Genomic DNA, 24,242 nt, shown 5'->3' on the forward strand with positions numbered 1-24,242 from the left:
GCCAGCAAGTGAACTAGCTAGTATTTTATTTGTGTTTTAATCTGTGCTTTGCAAATCCTGTATGTAGTTTTTCCCACTTCTCACACTTCAAAGGATGAGAAAGCACTACATCTATAAACCGGATGAAGAACAGGTCATGTAGCATTTTTTAACTGCTTATTTTTACTGTAGACATAACATATGAAATATTATTAGTATGAAGAGTATCTAAATGAATGTCAACTTGTAAAATTATAAAACAAACAAAAAGAAAACAACAAACCCAGATTTTTCAAACAGAATAAATTATGAAGCTGTTTTAAGTCTGCATTAAAAAAGCATTACTGAAGCATTACTACTTGGATATCCTTTAGTGTACAGCATATATGAAGAGACTATAAACACAGCTAATATGTTTTACTTCTGTGATAGCTGTAAGTGATGTTTTAGTATATTTTGACTGAAGAGATCTATTGAAGTAAAGGCCAAGCAATTAAATTCTTACTTTGTCCTTGTTTAGTCAAAATTCATGAAGCCTATGACCATACCAGTTTGGTCTCTCATCTATTACTTTCAGCCCACAAATTCAGTTCTCTTCCACTTCCATAAAAATAGGCAGAGAAGTAACAACAGTAAACAAAAAAGGTAAAGACAATAAAATCAAGCAACACAAGGCAGATCCTGATTCTTTGGAAAGATATATAGTACGAAAACTCTCATTCCCACAGACAGCCCTTGAGGTGATTGGAAGTAATTATAAATAACAAAAACCTTTTTGCAATTTGAAACAAACACCTATATGCAGGAAACAAATGAAGATATTTAAGTATTCACAGGGATACTTTACAAATGGAAGAAAGTGAGCTACCATCTCCCATCAGTAGTCACTTATTAACCTAATCTTTTCATTCTATACACTAATGGAGCATTACATGCTAAAAAACACTGAAGCACTTGAAGGTTTGTTCTGATTATACGTAGAGCCACAAGGGAGGCTGTTGACATGCCTGTGACATAGGAAGGGTGTATCATCTTGATGTAACCTGTAATACAGGAAGGATGCATCATCTCCCTCCTAAATAAGAGATCACTCAATCTCTTGATTGAGTAAATGAAACATACCTTTGAGAAAAGAGACATCAACATGGTATACGACTTTTTATCTACAGTCAGTGTATGGACCTCTTGGCTTCTGAAGTGAAGGAGAGGGTTAAATCATCACTTCAAGATGCGGCTTCTGAGACTTTCTATGAGTGATTGATCATATTGCTATACCACCTCAAACTGTAAAGACGGAACAGGGCCTCAAGCAAGATGGGAGCTGCCAACCACCTCATGTGACACATGTGGCAGTCCTACAGAGCATACCCCTATGCAGCTAAGTTGTTGGAATAATGATTTTATAGGGCTTTGAAAGAATGAGGGCAGACATATAGCATTGCAGTTTGTTTATTTAGAACGATGTGATGCTCCTATCCAAGGAGCAAGTTTAATGTAGTATTTTAAATAAATATACTGTTTCATTCAAAGGGAATAAGAGTTCTTGTTTGGGCCTCTGGGGAAAGCCTGTCCACTGGGGCCTCTACGTGGCAGTCCAGCAGCACTCCTTTGAGAGCAAGGTAGATGACAGGAGAGGTAAATACAGGGAAGATTACAAAGACACAAAATACACCCTTTGACAGGAAAGACTTCCTTAGCTGCTGGACAGCTGGAAAAGCCTAGTCCACTGAAGATCCAAGATAAATTGGAAGCCTGAAAGTGCTTTGTGAAAAAAAGAAATGCCTTTATGTGGAGAAGTACAGTAAATGCCTGCCTAGCACCAGGAGGTTTACTGTAAGAAAAGAAAGTCATATGGGCTTTATTCATGAACTTTCTCTGTATCACCCTAGTTTTGCCTTCAATTCAGAAGGATTCATGCTGCAAGTTCTTTCTCACAGATACTTCCATCAATAACAAGTGCCAGCCCACATAGCCAGTAGTGCTGGTATTAAAGGTATTGACAGAGATAATTCTAGTCAGAAAATTCTAGTTAGAAAACCTACCTAAGTTTATGATGTCTATTCTTTAAACTTGTTATAAGCACAGTAGTGACTATTTTTGTAACTGTTATATCCTCCCTAGCCACTGCTGTGTACAACAGCATGGGTATAGCTATAAGGGGTTGGAGGAGGAGGAAGGTAAGGGAGAACCAAAAAACCCCAGCTCTCTTGGATTAATAGCCTGCAAACTTTTGGGGCCTAACTGCTGTAAGCCACTGCAACTCTTGTAGACAACTTTCAGCTGAACAAAAAGTTATAATTTTAACCAATTTTAGCTAAGTCCTACAGCAAAGCAGTTTGTTGAATTAGACCTGTAGACCACAATGAGCAACTGCATAAAAGCAGTAGTGGGCAACCACTCATGCGTGATTTGCTGTCACATGACTTAGATGTCCAATTTTAGACAAAAACTTAGTGTTCTGGAAGGGACTAAGAATGAGATTCATTTGACTCATTTTAAATGCCTGTGTACACATATGTAGGTAGGTACTTACATGCAATGATTCATCTGACCTATATTAAGCATTTGTTTTAGAATGAATGCAACTAGTACCTTAGATGTGCTTACCTCTTTCTACTAAGTATAAAGGAAGTCTAAAAGGTGGGCCAACAGTATTACTGTACACCTTAATTTAGGTGAGATTAATCCTAATCTAGATGACATTAAAACTTTAAGTGGCCAGAATCCTTTTAATTCAGTGTACAAAAATGCTTATCCACAGAAGACCTGTTCTTGATATCATAGTTTCTCTGCAGATATTCATCTTGCTAGACATTAACTTATTAGTGCAACTGCTTTCTAAGCCAGAGCAAAGAACTACTTCTTCATGGGACTGGGGGTGGGGGGGGGAGATGCTAATCAAAGAAGAAATGGCATACAGACAGTATGTAGCATATTTTGCAGTGTACTTTTCCAGTTAATTGGGAATCAGCTGTGTTTCATGAGAAATGTCTCCATGGTGCAGGACAATGTCCATTCATTTATAAGGGCTGAAATATTCAGATGAATTAGTGGTGTTAATATTCAGATGAATTAGTGGTGTTAATATTCAGATGAATTAGTGGTGTTTAGACAGTCAAATCCACAGGTAATTTATTAGAGCTGCTACCCTTCCTAAGTGATTAAGGAAACTTGCTAACAAACACAGACACTCTCTTCCACATTAACGTATGCCCTATCCGATAGCTTTAAGCTAAAGGTAAGAATAAATGTGAGCTTGACTCTTCACTGTTTTCCAAGGTCATTAAAGCTAATGGTTAGTAGAAAGATATTAGGCAACATCGCCAAGACTTATTTCTTATCTATGCATCTGCTGTGTTGGCCTTGCCTGGATCATGTGGAACACTTTCACCACTTGCAGCTAGACCAAGATTTAACACACTTACAGTGTATACTTTGTTTGCAGGCATTAATCCATTACCATTTTCCTCTAAAAGAGTAATGGATGAAGTTATTTTGGAAGATCTTCCATCTTATGACCTCACTGCAAGCGATGTGACTTAGTAAAAATATTCTTTCTGCTACACTGCTCCCATAACTAAAGTTTACATTTTGTGAACTTGGTAAAGTCCTGCATTCTGACTTTTCAAAGGTGTAAGAAAAAAAGCCAGATCAAAATCAGAACAGCAAAGTGTCTAGTATCATGACTGCTCAGACAGAAGGATGTACCAGTATACTTCTTGAGGTTTCTTCCTAACTTGTTCGCTAGGAATCCTCAATGCTCCAGCATTATGTGTGGTCTAGCTATCAAGTATTCAAGGCACCCAAGTGCTCCACAAATTTGCTATACTGAAACTCTGCTTAGCAAGTGTTTAAAGAACAACCTCCACAACCCATCCCAAAATATTATTCTAAAATCCTGAAGACATAGTAAGCTATCAGGGAGATGCAAAATTTGTTGCGTCACATCTTTTAGGTAGGTTCTTGGTGCAGTATCTCAACCGATAGCATGTGGCCCTCTTTTAAAGCAGAGAACGCAATCAGCCCTTGACTCATTATCAAAGTATATGTTGCAGCATCCAGAAGACAAGAGCTTGAGTTTCTACTATTGCTTCTAGGGCAGTGGCAAGAACAATACATACTGGGGAATATGGGGAAAGAAGAGAATTTGCATTTTTTTTGATAGCATGACTATGTTACCAAACTTAACATATTGATTCCTCCATTCTCTTTTATTAAAGAGATTAGCTCCTGCAAAAACAAATTTGCTGTGGTATAAGGTGGTACTTCTGCTAAAATCTTATATTTTGCATTTAAACTTGGAGTTTGCCAAGAATGCATCCAATGACACTAGCAACTTTTCAATTCTCGCAAAGATAAATACCACTGGGCCAGCTTAGAGATCTGTGAAAGTGACAATTAGCCTTTTAATAATATAAAAATATTTCAATCTTTCTGTGCCACAGTCTTATACCATGAATCAAATTTTGATTAATATGTTACATCTGGTCAACTTTTGGCTCCTCAATAATAAATCCAACTTTCCCATGTAATTTTTCTTTCCTGTGGCAGGCATTTAACATCTACTTTACATTTGAATTAGTTTCTCCAGCCACTAAATACTCTGCTTTTTTTTTTTTTTTTTTTTTTTTTTTGGTAGCTTCTAGATATTCCTTAAAAGAAACACAATGGTGCTGAAAGCATTTTAGTTTTTTTAACTTAAGAAAATCACTTCAACTTACTATATCTCTTATGATAAATTCACATTCTGTATTGCATATCTTTTCACTCTGGTTTCTCTTAGTCTGGACCTTACATTTTTTCAAGGTTTCTGTCATCTTTGCTTTCTGTTCCCATGTGTACACTGACTGCTTTAGATTCTAAAGGCTGCCTAGCTCTGTTGCTATGCAACAGCATAGCCTACTTAGGACTTCCTGAAATAATCATCATCTCAAATGTGCTTTTTTTAGACCTGTTTCCAGCAGGAGTACTTTACTGCTTTTTTATAATGGACTACTTAGATTATTACCATAAGATTAGGCAGTGGTCACGTGGAAAATCTTGCTAGCTACTGAAGGTGACAAAAACAAATGTCATTGCAAATAAAAGTAAAGATATGCATCCTGCATTTAGGACAGGGTGGTATAAACATCTCCGCATTGCTGTATTCTTGCCAAATGTTTACCAGGTAAGAGAGGTATGTATTTCTCTATAAGAAAAAAAAAGTCTCAGTTGTGATTTGTTGCTCCTGCTCTACTTTACTCAAAGGAATAAATCTTTACCTAATGGAGAAAAAGTTACCAGTCAGACAAAAATAAACAGACCTCCTTTATAAGCAGTCTATTGTAATCAGCTCAACAGAAGGAATCTGTATGAAAATATTCCATTTTGTCATTCAAAATAAAATGATTTTAGAACTCCCAAGGACAAGGTTCCAAATTTTTAAAAACACGAAACATGTACCATGAATTGGAGCTCCACTTGCTTTTTGGGGTAGATACCTCCCTGCTACTCTTGAGAGACTTTGTCCTTTCTAGCAGCAAACAGCTTTTTCTCATTAGTGTTCCAAATCTGCTGCTTCAAGGGTGGAAGAGCATGTTTCGTTTTCTTATTGATGACTCATTTAGGTATTTTAAGTTAATTCAGTTCCGTAACATTATGTAGAGCAGCATAAACACAGGACTTCTGTTAAAGCATGCTTTAGGACCAACTAAATCTCTTACTACACACCAGATTGAGGGGATATAAAGAAAGGTCTAGCAGAACTAAAGAGATTTTAAGAGACTTCTAGGAAATACTATTTCTTTTGTTGTTGTTATCCATTTTAACATGCCCAGCTGCAGTTATGACTATGGAGAACAAGATGTTAGTTCAGAATTGAAAGAAGGAAGGGAAAAATGTTTCCCAGACCCAGAGAACACAGATATGAAGTCTAGTGTTTTCACTTACACCAGCTGTACTCAAAGGCCTTTTTGAAGGCAAATCTGCCTGCATGTTTTAAAAAAGAATGGGAAGAAAGCAGCAGTTTCATGTTGTTTGCAGGATCCTAAGTCTTGAAGATCACTTTGTCTTAAGAAGGGTGGGATGTGGTAGGCACAGGAATGGTAGGAAGTGGTATATATGTGGTTCTCCCCCATATGCATAAGTGTAGTCACATACATGCATGGCAGCCAAGCTATCCAAGGATGATTCAAAAAGGGTTAGTAGATGCAGCTCTCCCAGAATGATTCAAGTATTTATTCTTCAAAATGACCAATATTAAAAAGTATGGCTCAGATGCAAATCAGTACTGTTGAAAGCCGAGGGGTTGAGACCTTTGCTCAGAGGTTGAAAGGAAGGACAACATTTTACTAGAGCTCCTTCATGATAACCAAGCAGCCTGAAACTTGAAAATGGTGAAAGACAGCTGGAGGAGAGAGAGGGATTGACCGAAAAATCCCATAGTATATTCAATTTGTATTTTATACTTTGGAGTATTTAGTCACTTCTGCTTCTTTTTTTAAAAACAAAAAATCTCCACCTACAAACCACACAGGTCATAAGGAATTTCTAACATAAAAAGAAAAAAGAAAGCCCTTACATTTGCAGTAGTAAGTTTGAAAATATGAACCTTAAAGCTTGTTAAAAAAAATATAGTAAGAAAAATAAAAAAAAAAAAGAAGCAAAGCAAACAACATCCCTTCTCCCTTAAAAATATCTAATGACCTGAGATCATTTTGAACACTTGCGACTGAAAAATCTGCGTTTTACAGAGCTGTCATTAACAATGCTGACAAGTTTCCATGTGCTGGTAACAGATGGAAACTAAAAAGTGACTTGAATATACTAATATTTAATTAGCAATTGTGCTGTGTTACACAATCTGTGCCTGACTCAAATTTAAGACATGTTTCTATATACAAACCCAGATACTCCGATGCATATGATACCTGATGAGCTATGCGATTAACAGCTCCTCTACATCTACACACAAAGGAGCACAGAGAGATGACGGTGGGTGGGAGAACACAAATAGTAGCCCTGGCTACTCTCAGACCCATCATTGGAAGGCAATCAGCATCTCAAGGGCTCATCTTCACAAACACCCACCATGGCAGGTGAGAGAACCCAGATTGCCTACTTTGGGGAACAGACATCCACTCTGGGCTTCTGCAGAGCAGTCCCAGGAGAACATTAGACCCATAGGCCAATCCTGAAACTCAACAGGGTGAGTCAATGGGAGGGGTTCTCCAGAGCATCTTTCGGACTGAGGGATCACTGCCTAGGGGCCTGGGACACAAGGAAAGAGCATTTGGGGATTGCACAGGACAGATTCCTCCTTTAAATACCTCATACTAAGAATCAAAAGGTATCAAGAAAGGAAAACAAAATGAATCAAAGAAAGGGAAAGATCTAGGCGACCTGGGGAGGAACAAGTGTGGGAAAGTAGGGGAAAAGGGGATAGAAGAGGCTGGTTGCGAGTAAATAGGTTCACTGGTCAGTGACTGGTCAGGACTGGACATGCCCTGTGCCTGATGGGTCAGTCTATCCATTCCTACCAAATTATTTTCTATTTTTCCTGGGTGACAGACTCTATTCTGTGTGCCTGTGTGTGTTTATGGGGGTCTGAACGCCAGCAACTGGAGTCAGACCAGACGCCTGCATGTCTGTGGTGCCAGAAATCAAGTGCCTGCAACTCAAGCTGGACCATGGGTTAGAGGGCCCATGTGTCTGAGTTACCAGCAACTGGAGCAAGTAAGGGTACACAAATCAGGGTATGATCACTAAGCTTGTAAGTTAAGTGACCTGGAAGCCAGGTGTATGTGTGAATGACTAAGGGGAAGACTACAGGGGATTGGTTAACAGAGGGATCAGGAGAGTCCTGACCAACTCTCAGAGAAACTGTAGGGTCTGGAGGTCAGAGACTCATATGTGCATGTGCACACACACACGTTTGCCTGTGTGCCTTCAGAGGCCAGGCACCTGGAAAGAGCGAGAACTCAGGACCAGCTACTAGATGGACTGTGTCCAGGGACAACAACTGGGTGGATCCTCTGTGTGCACACAGCGGCACATGTGTGTGCGCACGTGCATTTCTATCAGTAAGGGGGTCTGTACCAGCATCTGGAGTGGGACTGCAGGCTTCAGAGGCTCACATGTCCAAGGTGCTAACTGGAGAGACTAGGGACCAGCAGAGTGTCCAAGCCCAGGGACTGGAGGGATATATCCCAATAATGGACTTTCCTTTTGATCAGCCAGAGAAGAGAACAGGATGAGACTGCTGATGCTATTCATATTTATGTGAGTGCTAAGTATGTCTGTGCCGGTTCATGTTGCCAGCTTAATGCATTTTTTTTTTTTTTTTTGTGTGTGTGTGTGTGTGTGTGTGTGTGTCTACTAGGAAATACATGCTTAGCCTCCCTTCTGGGGAGCCACAGGGATATGGCACTGCAGCAGCCTCACCACTATCAGACTATCAGGCTCTGCCTCCTCCCTAATACCCAACATCAAGTGGGAATTCTGTGAATTCTAGGGAAAAGCTACATAAAATTAGTGCTAGTTGCCACTTTGAACCTGAGAGTTCCAATTTCTTCATCCTCAATTTAAAGCCAACTAAAGCTCACATTTAACTGTGATCCCCCACCAATGCACTATTCTTCATCTAAAAGAAGAGCCAAAGCAGGAATAACAGGATGGACTATTTACAAGAAGGGGTAGTAGAAGCTTAGAAAACATGCAGAACTTTGAGCTCTGTAAGAGTCAACACTGATTTCAGCCAACCATAACAGAATTGCTCAAACATTTTAAGAGATGGCCTCTTAAAGTACACAATAGACATTTTATACTTACGACACAAAAACATTTATCCAACTGCAGCTAGCATTTTCTGCAGCCCAAGCTCTTTTTTCCAGCTCAGTTCTCCCTTTCACACCAGTAGCTGAGTGCTAATAAATGCTAGAACAACCTCAAAAGAATCAGGAAACACTCCACATAAAGGTACATGCATAAAGTTTATTGCATTTTTATTGTTTACAAGCTCTGTTTTTGGTACATGAGCTGGAGCATAAACACACAGGTATGAGCAAAGACTGAAGACCTTAGAAAAAGTCTCACAACTGTGTAAAGTTCTTGAGGAAGGAATTCATGATGTCAGACCACATGAGTACTTCCATACTCGACCTGAATAGCCTACCTGATCCATCAAAGGCCATTTAAAGCATAGTCTCCCTCATCTACCTACTGGTGTATTATGGCTAATGAAAGGAAGTACCAGCTGTCTGCTTACAATAAGAATGCATATGTAGGCAAAATGTTTCCTAAGGCTTTCAATTCTGAAATCCTAGCAAAGAGGAAAAACTCTCAAGAGTAATAACTGCCCATGGAAGAGTTTCTGAATACCAATTTTTCATAAAAGGCAAGCTGTTGGTATGACCTCAAAAAGAAAAAAGGTAGCTACATAGATGAGTTGATGCCGCCCCAAATCTAAAGCAACAGAAAAACAAACACACGTATGGCTCTTCTAGGTTTTTCCCCAACAAAGCTTTAAAAACTTCTTCAGCTGGCTTTCTTTGAAGATATTCCTTAACAGAGATTCTCTGGAACAGCAGCACTAACACTTCCTAATATTGATAAACCTAAATTTGCAAAACATGGTTGTGATTCAAGACACTCAAAACACAATCAACTAAATTCAAATTATTCTTGAATTATCTATCCAATCTGAATTGAATGTTTGTCTACATTTTAAAGGATAAAAGCCTGTCTGGAAGAGGCAGCATCTATCCTAAAGAAAACAGTATCCGGAACCAAACATCTTAACAAGAGAAACAACAGAAGGCCAAATCCAGTTTTGAAGGAGTCACAACCTACACAAACTTCTATAGATGATGATATGCCTTAGATTTCATCTGAAAACTAAGCTTCTAACAACTACTCCAGGTAGCTCACTGCTCTAGCTACCTAATACACCAGTTACATCGTAGAAGGAGCTATAAAAAGGGTGGGCTTTTTGTTTTGTTTTCCCCATGCATAAATCCAGTCACAAGGAACACTGCATTCTCTCCTGGGTGGTTTTATATTGGCATCCTTTTCCTCACCATCTTTCCCTCCAACACACTGTGGTAGATGCACTCTCCATTTCGAGTTTTTCTACTCCTTCACTATCATTTGTTCTCAGAATGCTGGGGAGGTGAGAGGGGTGCAAGAGGGGGAAGAAAGCAACTTTGCAGAGGTAAAGAGAACTTACTGTGTAAGTTTCCTCATAAAAAAAAGCCACACATACACCACACAACCTACAAGTTCCTCAAATGTATTAAGGTTAGATTTACAGGTTATATTGTATACCATGTAAGATGCAAAATTAAACAACTGTAGGACAACTCAGGGATACAGTATCTCACAGAATTTTCTTTGTACATACTGCACATACAGGCTTGGCTTTGCTTGTTTATACTGTACACTGAAAGAGAAGATGAGAGGAAAAAAAACATTAGAAATTACCAGCACATATAGATGCAAGTTCTTTGACTTTGCAGTAGCTTGCAATATTTTCCACCTTCTGTAGGCAAGAGTTTCTATCAAATAGAGTCAGGTCATACGCTCCTTGGCAAACCAAGTTGAGCACAATGCTGACATCCTCTGCCTGCCGGAGAGCATTCACCTACTGTCTGCTACCACCACAAAGCTACTGCTCAAGTTGATGATAACATAGCAGTGTTGATTACCCAGTCTCCCCATAAGACAAGAGGAAGATGCACATAAATTTATTGCTCGCTTGCAAAAATAAAGTTGGAAATCAAATAATTACAATTATCTGGGCTGCAAAGTCCAGGACTAGCAAGAGAACCAGAAGACAACCAGGACTGTATACATCCATATTCTATATGGATGTATAGAATAGGCATATGAACTTCGGCACTAATCATACATCCATTTTGCTAGTCATGCTTCACTATTCCTAGACTCATTTATACACTTCTTCATATTCCATGCAAATAGTTTACTTGAAGAAAGTGACAGAAAGTTACTGCCATTTTGGTTTAATAAACTTAATATCTGATACAAGTAACTACCGGAAAAACATAGAAGGAAGTCTCAAACTAAAATAAGAACAGCACTCTCTGAGAAAGATTCAGTGATATGACTTAGGCTACCAGAGAAGCCAGTGTCGTAATTCCATCATTAGTCTTTTAGACAACTCTAGTGAGTTAGCTGTGATAGCAATTTTCCATTTATAGGCAAATATTGCCTGAATTTGTTTCTGCGATTAAGTGCAGTGTGGAAGAATACTGCAGACACAGGATGACACCAAAGATTCCAGGCTGTAAGCGCAATTCATATTGGTCAATCTACGTTTACTACAGCAGCGTAGCCTTGGTACTTTTCAGACAGAACTAACTTCAGAGATGAAGAGAATAAAAAACTGAGTAATTGGGAACCATTAAAGTACAGGCAGACTATGGTTAGAAAACCTCGGTAGACTCTAAGACTGAGGAGGAAGAAACAATCAGCTCCAATTGCCTCCTGGCAAAGAGGGAAAAAGAAACCTCCATTACCATTAATTCTCCCAGTAAAGACCTCAGGATGCTGACAGCTAGCTGTAAGCCTCTCCCTCATCTGAACTAAAACAATCTACCTTAGGACCCAGAAGAACATGCAAAGGTATGTAATAACAGATAAAAGGAGTAGATACTAAGAAGGTTTTCTATATAACAGCATTAACTGCATTATCAAGGCTTTTCTGTATCAGTTTGGGCAAGTGCCAGTATTATTGTAGCTGAACTAACAATAACCATTTATTGTACTTTGATTAGGCTCTTAACATTTTTACTGGCTTCACATAAAGTGTGCTTCTTTTTGCCTCCCCCTGCCCACCTCCGCTATTGCTCAAGATGTTGTTCGTAACACTCCCTCTCCTTTTACTCTCATGAGGGCCAAGAGTTATGACGGCCTTTCAAAAGAGTTGACTGGACTGCAGACAAACTAGGAACCATAGCGCATACATCCTCAGCTGGCAATTTCCACTCACAAAAGCAGAACAGGGAATGTTTTCTTGATTCCACCTACTTCTCCCTGATAGTATGCAGCACTATATCAAAGTTAGAAAAAGAAGCTGTAAAGAATCATGACTAAGGGGAGCCTTTCACCTGCTGTTAAGAGACAAAGGGTAATTGCAATTCTTCAAACTTTTCTTTTCTCCTTGATCTGCATATTAATAGCCTGCTAGCTGACAGTGATTACTGTCCATGGATAGGAGACTTCTTCGTCCAGCTTTTCTGCATACAGCAATGGTAAAAGGTATCTGGAACTGTTACACTGTTTCGAAGTGTCAGTACCTGCTCACAGAGTCCCCATCCCTAGCTACTTAACTGAAGTTTAAAAACAGATAGAGAACAGTAGGATTAGTTTTCTTCTAAGTTGAATCATTTCATAAATTTTGCCAACAGCATGGCCACAAATGATAGATGAGTCAAACTGAGGAGTACAGAAAAGGAATAAATGAGTGTCCAGGGTCAGGTGAAATCACTTTGGAAGGTTCCTAATAACATAAATATACATAGCTTTATCTCCTTAGATGGATACAGCTGTATATTCACTCTACCTGCCTCAACACTTGTATCTAGATATACTTACCAGTAGAGTTTGTAGGATTAGAATTTTATTTCCATATGTGAACTGCCTCTTATTCCAAATGCTTCTCTCTTCATAAAAATGATCTTTTGGCACCTAAAATAACTAGCTTAACATCTCCCCACACTCCAAATTTGTATTTATCACAAGATATTTTGCAGACATTAAAAAAAAAAAAAAAAAAAGACCACAGGAAGGGCTTACTATTTCTATCATCTTAAACTTCACTGACTTGCCAAGACTGCCTTTCTGACACTCTTTCCATCTCACATGGGAAATCACAGACCCCTAGCTATCTCATCTGTTACATGTCCCTGATAACACACAGCTGATGTGCAACAGTATCATTCTAAACTACAGCTATGGCACATATGTAAATACCATGAGCGATAGATTACAAGGCACTAATCTCTACTCACCAATCTTTACTATCTCAGACCAAGATCTCAGCACTCTCAAAGATCAGGAGCCTTATAAACATGATTTTTATAGATACTAAAAGCTACATGTTTTTTCCAAGACTGAAGCCTTTGTTTTACATGGGAGAGGACCAGGAGTCTTTCCTGTTATTTTAAATAACTGAAAGTAGATTAGCCTTGACATTTTTAGGATTTTATATTGTGAAAGGTGGAGGAGGAGTATATACTGGCTTTCAAAGCCTACAGGCTGCTTCCAAGAAAGCATTCACTGTAGTAACAAAATTATGTTTTTTTTTCCTCCTTTAAAAAAAAAAAAAAAATCACACCATATTATCCAGTTCAATTAATGTCTGTCAGTAGAGAAAGAACTGCCTAGATTGCAGGCATTTTGCAAGAGGTGCCACATTTGCTTGTGGGTTAACTTAAGCACTGATTAGTTTGACAAGTGAATGTTTCACAAGACCAGTAGATAAAGGAGGCACATACATAAGCAGCATGCCAAGTTCATGTGAACATAGTATATAAAGTCTCCTATTTCCAGTTTAAAGTGATGAACATGAGACACTAGAAATTCTCATACTTCAGAAATTAATAAAAAACCTTAGTGTAGAATACTAACCATGAAAACTGAAGACGCAATACAAACTTCCAAGATCTGCTGAAGCTGATGCAACCTCCCTGCTCATCCCCCCCCCCCAAAAAAAAAAAAAAACCAACAAAAAATGCCTTTCTTTCCAAAGTAATCCCCTTCCCAAAGGATTTCACATATGAACCCCTTCTCAGGAATATTTAAGCTTGACTTTCAGAATTTCATTTTTTTTCCCTTTCTGTATCCTGCCACTCTTCCTTCTCAGCCCCCTAGAGGAATTAAGATATCAATACTTAAATATTAAAACTAATGAAAATTTAAAATATTAGGGGCTACATTTAGCTCAGTTGGTTAGAGCATAGTGCTAAAAATGCCAATGTCGCGGTTCCGATCCTCGTATGGGCCACTTGTTTGAGGGTTGGACTAGATGATCTCCAGCGGTCCCTTCCAACCTTACCAATCCTATGATTCTATGATTTTAAATTGCCTTTAAAATTTTTTTAAACAGAAGTTAAAATACTCAAAACAAAGTGTTTGTTTGTGTGGGAGATCAAGAATCTGGAAGACTAGGTGAAATGGAAACTATAAAAGCTCACAAACCGCATGCTTCACTTCTATATGAAGCACTGCTGAATCTACACACGTCTTAACATATGTGCCCTCCTTTCCATAGGGCTATTTTACATGATGTTATTACTGGAATAATGCATTTTTGTCCAGTATGCACCTTTTTTTTTTTTAAGCAATCACTACAAATCTTTTACCCATTCAAATCATACCAATTGAGGCAATATATCATTTGTAAAGTCAGTGGAAATTTTGCTGTTTGCTTGAAACTTCACATTACATAACATGGTGATTTCTTAGGTCTGTTAAAGCTATTTCGGGTAAATTACTCTCTTGTTCAGAAAACTCATTATACTCTTTGAAGGACTATGAATGCTAACAAGCTCAACAGAAAATGAAAGCAAAATTAGTGAAGTTTTCATAAAAACTTCCAAAAAGACAAAAGGATTTTTTTAAAGAGATATTATTGCATATAATAAGTGGGTATGAAGGTGTTCAGATTCTCTGAAGCTGATGATCCCAACAAGATATTACTAGATCACAGGATTAAAAATAATCAAGAGGTATGCCATGCTCATGACAACAACAATAAAGCTAAATATGATGGCTACCTTTGTATTTGTTCAAGAATATACACTTGACTGTTAAACACACACACACATCACACACACATCACACACACATCACACACACATCACACACACATCACACACACATCACACACACAGAAAGTTACACCTCTCACACTCATCATAAACATACCCCAAACAAATACTTCTAAGAAATAAAATGTTTGGGACATTTTCAGTTGTCTTTCCAGTTAGTTAGTAGAGAAACAAAGACAAAACAGAACTCAGATAAGCCAAACAAACCACTACTCTGATTTGAGTAAATACAGACAGTGATCAAGTTGCCAACAAAAGCAAACTGTTTCAGTCTGATTATTAAGCATGTAATCAAATACACTCAGCTTTAATGTTATGGCATAAAGTTTAAGAAACTCATTATACCTTTTAGATGCTATTTGCAGCAGTAATCAGTTATTTCAGAGCTACACTGCTATTTCTAGTCAATTTTTGCTCTGCTCAACCTTATATTTGGAAGAGATAGAGGACAAAACCTACTAATCTTGGGCACCTGAAAACAACAGGAATAATGCAGAGTTCTAGAGACAGAATCATGCCTGACACTTTTTTTGCCAAGAGCCTTCTATGTATATAGTAAGGCTGATAAGGTACTTTTAGAGCAAGTAAGTTAAAGTCAGCTCTGTCAGTATACTATAAGGCTAAATGTCTTCTTAAGACACACACACACAGACACTATTTCAAGGTGATTTCTATTTACAGTGAGGAAGTCTGAAAAAAATATTGTGTTGATTATGGTTAACATTTAATATCTTTTAATGTCTTAACATAGAAGCTGTAAGTTACTATCCTATACTAATTTTGTTACAAGAAAGTAAGAATTTTTAAACACAAAAAAGTAAAATAGTGCAGTATTAGACTAAAAATCTGTACTCTATATAAAGCAATGACTTTGTGACACAATACTATGGATATAGTACCAGCAAATACGCTTTCTCTTCTGACTCTTAGAGGCTCATGTTAAAGAAAACGTGTATTTTTCACGAGCTTTCGTTGACAAGCCTGTGCAGAAAGTTTTTGGCTGTTGTTGAAAATGAATCCCCCTCAGAAGAGAAATTCACACAATCTCCTAGAACAGTGCTGGCAAGATTCACAATAAAACACAAAAAATTCCATTAAATTTTGTGCCAACTTCTGCACTCTTTGCTTGATTTTTGTTGTTCCTTGTCCAGTGTCAGACCAGTATAGTTACAATGCTACAGTTATTAACTGTATTCAAATTAATCTAATTTACTTCTTGGGGTTGCTTTAGATTCCAGCCTGCAATGGGGCTTTACTTAAGCAATCTTGAGTGGATCTGATAGAAGAGGTTTAGTTTGCAATGAATGTTGTCATATATCTTGTTTTTCTGCACTGTGGTAAAGTACATAAAACAAGCTCACTAGCACCTAAATATGGTATTTCCTATTGGGGATCTGATTGTCTTATGGTTGGTTTCCTTTTACATAGCATAGCAGCATAAGGAAAACAGAAGCACTCTCTTCCAAAAACCCAGTACAGTCAGTGGTGAGGGACTCCCTCAACCCTTCCCTGGCACATCGTGTACCAGGAAGACCCATAGACCCCAGACCCCTAACCATCTTAGCAACTTCCACTAGACTCAACATATCAGTATCCCCCTTGTATGCACGGGTCTAAAACTGATCACAATGCTTCAGATGTGCAACAATCATCTGTGTTGACCTGCTGGCTTTACACTTTTTGCTATGACAGCCCAGCTTTCAATTGGTCTGCTAATTCATTTTTTTAGTGAGTTTAGGCTCAGATTCCTAATTACTAAATTGTAAGTGGTCTAGGTCAGAGACAGATGATATACACATGGATACACACAGTGTAGCCAGCAATCTTAAGTGAAACAGGCAAGATAGTCTTGAACTCTTTTTTTTTTAAAAAAAATCATTGATATTAATATTATGCACTTTGTATTGTGCAATTTAAAAAGTTAACATTAGAGTGCAAAGCCACTACTTTACAAAAGAGTGATCTAAAACACTACTTTACAAAGGATGTGTTCCAACTATCTACAAGGCAATCTGCCCTCTCAGCACATGATCTCAGGCAGAAACTACCTAGATATCCATTCAGTCCTAAAACTTAAGTATTCAGACTGCCTGCATAAACCAGGTACTCAATCTCTAACTATGAGATCAAGACATCATGTTTTTAATTAGGGTTTGTCTGTGTAATTAGGCACTGTAAAGGCTATCCCCTCTTCTGGGAGAATACTTCTTAATTATTTTACTGTCCGCCTTCTGCTGCCATTTCCTGAAGGACAATTGCCCTTTAGCTTTTTCTCTTACTCCTGCTCAGACTTCAGAGTCTACCGACTCCTCTTCATTTGAAAAGAGAAGAAGTACCCAGTACCCTTCTCCCCAGATCCCAACATTCAATTAGAAATATGCCCCTTGATATTTTGAAGCCCAAAGCAGTGCTACAAATTGAGTAACCACTAACATTTGATTAATTAAGGTTGCAAAAAGTAGAAGTATAATCTGAAACAAAATTAATGGAAAGCTTTCTACATTTTCTCAGGACAACAGCTGCACTGGTTGAATTCTCATTAGATCCTACCCATAATTTCTCAAGAGAAGATGAAGGTTTGCATATTTAGTTCCTGAATTTGCAATAATATACACACTTTGGCCTTGAGCTTGACGATATATGAAAGGAAAGCTATGCATTTTGCTACTAACACACAGACACACACACACATATATATGTAAGACTTCATTAGATAGAATATCTTATCCACAGGCTGAGTGGTATACTACAAGAGACAGAATGATGATCTCCTTTGAACTAGCACATGACAGTCAACCTTAAAAATACATAAGGCAAATAGGCATTGAACTAAGATCCTATTTAAAATAGTGTCAAATATTATTTATGGTGATTTGAGTAGTGAGGGAAAAAAAAATCCATCTGTTAGCAGCATCCAAAAAAAGCTACATAAGAGGCGTTTCACAGAATGATTGAGGTTGGAAGGGACCTCTGGAGATCTAGTCCAACACCCTTGCTCAAGCAGGGTCACCTAGAGCAGGTTAGACAGGATCACATCCAGGTGGGAATTGAGTATCTACAGAAAAGGAGACTCCATAACCTCTCTGGGCAACCTGTTCCAAGGCTGTCACCCTCACAGTAAAGAAGTTCTACCACATATTCAGGCAAAGCTTCCTGTGTTTTAGTTTGTGCCTGTTGCCTCCTGTCCTGTTGGATGGCACTACTGAGAAGAGTCTGACCTTACCCCTTGACACACCCTCCCATCTTAAGATATTTGTATATATTGATAAGACCCCCCCCAAGTCTTCTCTTCTGATGGCTAAACATGCCCAGCTCTCACAGCCTTTCCTCATAGTGGAGATGCTCCAGTCCTCTAATCATCTTCATAGACCTATATTGAGCTCTCTCCAGTAGCTCCATGACTCTCGCACTGGGGAGCCCAGAACTGGACACAGTACTCGAGATGTGGCCTCACCAGGGCTGAGTAGAGCAGCTGTGTAGAGCAGGACTGAGTAATATCACCTCCCTCGATCTGCTGGCAACCCTCTTCCTAATGCACCCCAGGAGACCATTGGCCTTCTTGGCCACAAGGGCACGTTACTGGCTCATGGTCAATTTGTCATCCAGCAGCACTCCCAGGTCCTTCTCTGCAGAGCTGTTCTCCAGAAGGTCAGCCCCCAGCTTGTACTGGGGCCTAGGGTTATTTCTCCCTAGGTGCAGGACTCTGCAATTGCCCTTGTTGAACTTCAGAAGGTTCCTCTCTGCCCAGCTCTCCAGCCTGTCCAGGTCTCTCTGAATGGCAGCACAGCCCTCAGGTATGTCAGCCACTCCTCCCAGCTTGGCATCATCAGCAAACTTGCCGAGGCACTCTGTCCCTTCATCCAGGTCACTGATGAAGAAGTTGAACAGGATGGGACCCAGTACTGGAGTTCCCTGGGGAACCCCACTAGCCACAGGCCTCCAGCTAGACTCCACACCACTGATGATGAGCTCTGCCTTTCAGCCAGTTCTCAATCCACCTCACTGTCTACTCATCTAACCCATCTAGCCAGCACTTTCTGAGCTCGCCTAGGAGGATGTTATGGGAGACAGCGTCAACAGCCTTAGTGAAGTCAAGGTACAACGTCCACTGCTCTCCCCTCATCTACCCAGCCAGTCATTCCATCAGAGAAGGCTATCAGGTTGGTTAAGCAGGATTTCTCCTTGGTAAATCCATGCTGGCTATTCCTGATCACCTTCTTATCCTCCATATGTCTGGAGATGACATCCAGAATGAACTGTTCCATCACCTTTCCAGGGATGGAGGTGAGGCTGACCGGCCTATAGTTTCCTGGGTCCTCCTTCTTGCCCTTCTTGAAGACTGGAGTGACATTGGCTTTCTTCCAGTCCTCAGGCACCACTCCAGTAGAGGACCATTTCTCCAGTGAATATTCCTTATTTCCACATTGCAGTTTTGAACTTTTGAAAGCATGCACACGTGCACACACATGTACATATGCATAAATGTAAAAATCAGTTTGTAAGAGAAGCTAGGAAATAGGCAATAGATGAATAAATATGAAGCAGTAATTCGGACCTATAGTCCAGAGCATGGAGCCGACTTTCATCTCAGTTCTTTGAGAGAAAAGAAAAAGCAAGGAGAGTGATGCAGAAGAATAAGGTGGAACACCTAAAGGCTGAAGACAACAGATTCTACAAAGGTGCTTCCCAAAATGAGTTCTGGTCACAGCTCTAAAAAACGAACAAAACCCACAACCCCAACCTCAAACAGTTTGATTTTTTTTAAGCTGCTTGTGAGACTCAGATCTTACTCATTGTGATTTCTGGTGCTTGTCTCTCATGCTATTTTCAATAATTAATTTCAAACAGCCAGTCAGGATCCTCCAACTGCAAATTATACAAGAGGCTGTTCTCTTCATGCTACTAGATAGCATGCATGCAGCACAGCTGGCAGTCTCCTGGTTTCACAGCAGTTAAGTCTTTATCCATCACAAGAAAAGCTGAGAAGATGGTGCGACATTAAGCCCCCTCCTTGAGCTTTAAGCAACATGTTGATGTCTGAAAGGATCTTGCCTCTGGTAGATGGAATAAGGAGCTGCAGTGTAGAACAGTCTGTACCAAAGTTCAAAATGCAAACAGAAATGAAATGAAAGTTCATATTGTCTAATACAGACAGAACAGAGGCACAACATATTCACAAGGGATTCATGAGGTGTAGAACATTTAAATGAGGCAACGAAAATGAGTCATGCAAGGCAGGGAAGAAAGAAAGAAATGCCCAGCTTCAGTGTTTCAACAGTTTCATAGTTTTTTTGAGCAAGAAAGTCGTCATTTTGATGCACTGAATATGTGAATTTACAGTGAACATGAAGACAGATGATTGCAAATAGTTTCACGAAGGCCAAATTCCAAACATTTCTACAGAAGTTTGCTTATTGTATTGACTAAGGACCCTTTAGAGTTAAAGGGTCTTGAACACTTGAACCCTGAAGAAAGCCTTGAACATCACAGGAAAAACAAAAAAAGTGGTTTCAAAATGGATTTTCAAGAGCTTTGTCAGAATCCCAATAACCTACAGTCCTTCTCCCTAGCTTTTTTTAAAGCTTAGTGCCTCTAAAATTACTGAGAGAAGGCTACAAAGACTATCACAGCCTTTGCAAGGTAGCAGCCAAACACACTTGGAAAAAAATGTCTGCATTACATATGGACAAAGAAGCAATGATCACAGAGGCCTTTAAGATGGCCTGGGAGGTGTCTTAATCCTCTCTTTGGGCTGTCTTTGAATTCATCTAAATCAAACATACTTTGTAAGCCTTAGGAAGAGGTATTTTAAGACACTGTTGATGTATTTGCTACACTTAAAATCCTGAATACCAGCACTTTTGAACAAGTAGACTTGATTTTGAAATAAAAATGCAAATTTTATTGAGAAAATTTGAATGATTGTACATCAAAATAAAGTATCACTAGGAAAACAAGCTTTTCCATCAGTAGACTAACTATGGAAAGTGTGCAAAATTGTACAGTTCTCCAGATAGTCACAGCTCTTCAGAGTGCTAGCAAACTGTTTCTATTGTAGAAACAGCTTTTCACCGGGGGCAGGCAGGGAGGACAGAGGAGGGTAAGGGTACGCCCACTAGGATTGCACAACATTGCAGAGAGTGAGCGAGAAGGGGAAAATAACCCATTAATCAGCAGATATGTTTTGGTATTTTCAGAGTTTTTTATAAAGAGTCTTGTAATGATTCCATCTTCCAGAAATCTTTTCATAGTGGTCCCAGAAGCAGCTACTTACATCCTGAGACACCACAGGATAAACACCACAATGGACTTGTTGAGGAAGGTATTCATCACACACATGACAGCTACAAGAGAGTTCCACTGAGTGGATAAGTGTGAACTTAACACATCATACATTCTGCTGTAACCATCCAGCACCATGTTGTCTGGGGTCTGGAACTAACATGCAAACCTGGCAGACTACGTACAAGAGGTGTTGGAGTCGGCAGGTATGATAAGGTATTGGTTTAGGATTTCCACTTAGTGAAGCATAGTATCAAGTTCTTTACCTTTATCCAAACTTGTAATCTTCCAAATATGTAAAACTAGTATGTCAGACTCATATCTCCTTTGTTAATCACCAATGATTAGCATTAACTATATTACTATCCTTCAATACTTTAAGTGAAAGCAATATTGCTCTTTCTGCTGTTTTATCTAGGATTAATATCAAAATGATAGATCTTGGCAATTATAAGTCATTCTATTTTTCCTCTTGGAATAAAGGTATTACATTAGCTTTCTGCCTCTGAAATTTCTTCAGTATTCCAAAATACTTGTGACTAAAGAGGACAAAAGAATGGAAGAAGGAATGGTGGACTGTTCCATTGAAATCTGAGTGGCACAGCTGTGTTTTAGAGCAAGTTGTACCCAATGATGTGGGACAAAGAAATCACATTCTTTTTGATAGCTTGTCTAAACATACTTATAGAAATAGACTAACAAATTTGCCATAGATGTCCCTCCCATTAGGGGAGAAGGAAAATACCATGGGAGTTCCATAGAAATAATCAGACTTTCTCAATGGCTTGTGGAAAAGTCTCTTCTGCAGATAAAAATTCTCCTTCCTCAACTAATTTCCCTAAAAAGCTTGAAAATAAAGTCAAAGTTATTTCAGATGAGATCTCATCAGAAAGGCATTTCAAATAGTTAAGATTATGGATGGCAAGTTGGTAAAATATTTTTTCCTGAAATAGGTTACTCACATTAAAGCCATTTTAGCTTTTTCAAAGCACCTGGAAGAACAATTCCATGCTGAGCCATGCCTCACTTGTATGTGTTTTTCCTTCTGCTCAAGGCAGATGAGCAAGCACCAAGCACACCCTCTTCCAAGCACCAGCAGCAATGGAAATTAGCACTGAAAATTTGTTTTCATCACAAGGCTTGGGCTAAGCCACGCTATCTGATAGACCCACAGTTGCTACAACAAAGAAAAAAAAGCGGGGGGGGGGGGGGGGGGAATTGCTCAGCACAGGTGGTAAAACAGTTCCTGTCATTTTGAGACGAAGACAAGAAATACCAACCTAGGCAGGAAAGAAGGAAAAAACCCACCAACCCACCCCGACTCCCCCCCCCATCCCCCACCCCCTAAGCAAACCAATCAAAAAACTAGAACAACAAAAACCAACAAAACACACCAGTCAGTGAGACCAAAAGAGAGATCCTGGTAATATTAGAAGTTGCATACTCCATGACTGCTTTGCAGATTTCTTCTGCTTAAAGTCAGGATGAGACCTAGACAAGCCCAACTCTGCATTACCACCCCAGTTCTATAAAAAAGGCATCTCAATTCATAAGGTTGAAAGGCTCTGTGCGCAGCCCAGGTAGAGGTGTTACGGATAATCCAATGGCACATGGTGAGGCACTCAGCTGTGCTGTTTAGAGCTTATTCCAGTCTTGTTTTAGTCCTTGTTCAAAGACAACAGGATTTTCAGAGTGCCACAATATCTTTTTAAGAGTAGCTGGTTATTGTCAGCTATAGCAGCATGCAGCTTTTCCCAGAGGAAACCAAGTAAATGATTACAAAAATCAGAATGTGTTTCCATTAAGGTCTGTGAGAAGCTCTTGAAGCAGTTAGTGAATAGGGAAGGAGAGAAACAGAAAACGTTCCATGTTCTGCCTTGGTTAAGCTCTGAACAACAAATAGTGCTTGGAGTAGAAGGCCTGGACTGAACTTGTGAATAGTCAGTCCTTTCAGGTATGAACAAGCCAGCATTCAGGAAGGCCTTGCATGCAATCTTTATTTATAGAGGCACAACGAGGCTGACTTCATCTATGTCTCATTCTCCGACATCATCCGTATCACCTTAAGTGGTCAACAATTCTGATCAAATGTCTAAAACCAAAAGGGTGGTGGGGAGGAGGTGGGGAGACCCATTTTCCATAGGCAGCTGACTATGGGGAAGTGTCTAACAGTCATTTCATTCAATGATCTCTCTTTATCCTTAAGAGGCTTCTTTTCTGTCTCTGTTTATATGTAAACTTGTAAACTAAAGACCTCTAATGCTTTCAATAGCTGAGAGAACTAGAAGATTCTTCTCTTCTGATTTCCATTTTGCATTTTAACTTCCATAATTAATGCCTCTTTCCTTATCTTGCTTTTAGATTGCAAAGGCTGCTTCTGCATGGAATAAACTCTTATACTTTGTCAGTTAACCCTACTGAATCTTCATGGCTCCCTGAATACTTTTTCATTTAGTAATACATCAACGGATTCAATATAAATAGCCTTCACATCCACTGTAAGATTAACTTAGAATGAGTAGGCTAGTTGGAAAGAAAAGTACAAACCTGAAGAAAAAAATACAAGCCTTTGTTCCTCAATCTGAAAAAAGTGTTTATGCCAGAACTAAGACAGAAGCGGCTGACAGCCATCCAAGTACACACAAATGCCCTTCCTAAAGGAAGAAGAGGAGAGGAAAAGTTTGAGTAGAGATCACAGCTATCTTTACTTTTACTTGTCAAAATTTGCTATTATTATTATTATTTTATATAAAAGAATCCAGAAACACCTCTCATCTCATGCTAATCTCACATTCATCAGTGCCGCTGAGAAGAAGCTTTTTGTGGAGAAGAAAAAAACTGCACAAACAGACATACCAATATCAATACATATGTGCATACAAACAAAACTAGGTCTGATCTTCCATTCTTCTGGTGAAAGTTGATCTAGACACCTCTATCTATTCTATCCTTTTCAGCCTGTCTCCATCTATGTCCTTACTTAGGCAATACAGATCTCTTTAGAAGAGGGACAACTACTCAATGAAAACAGATGAAAGCCTAATATTTTGGACACTGTTACAGAAATATTAATTACTTTTTATAAAGTATCACTGCATAGGACAGGAATAAACAACAGTTCCTAAATTGAGGCACTAAAAAGGCTTTTCATCT

The 24,242-nt window shown here is 39.0% G+C and overlaps 1 protein-coding gene across 1 annotated transcript in view; it reads right to left on the reverse strand.

Annotated features, from left to right (window-relative positions):
* Window positions 1–24,242, reverse strand: part of PKIA (cAMP-dependent protein kinase inhibitor alpha) — a 46,077-nt gene that overhangs the window by 13,431 nt on the left and 8,404 nt on the right. The window lies entirely within an intron of this gene.

Source organism: Rhea pennata, chromosome 2 (assembly GCF_028389875.1).
Source record: "Rhea pennata isolate bPtePen1 chromosome 2, bPtePen1.pri, whole genome shotgun sequence".
Classification (NCBI taxonomy): domain Eukaryota; kingdom Metazoa; phylum Chordata; class Aves; order Rheiformes; family Rheidae; genus Rhea; species Rhea pennata.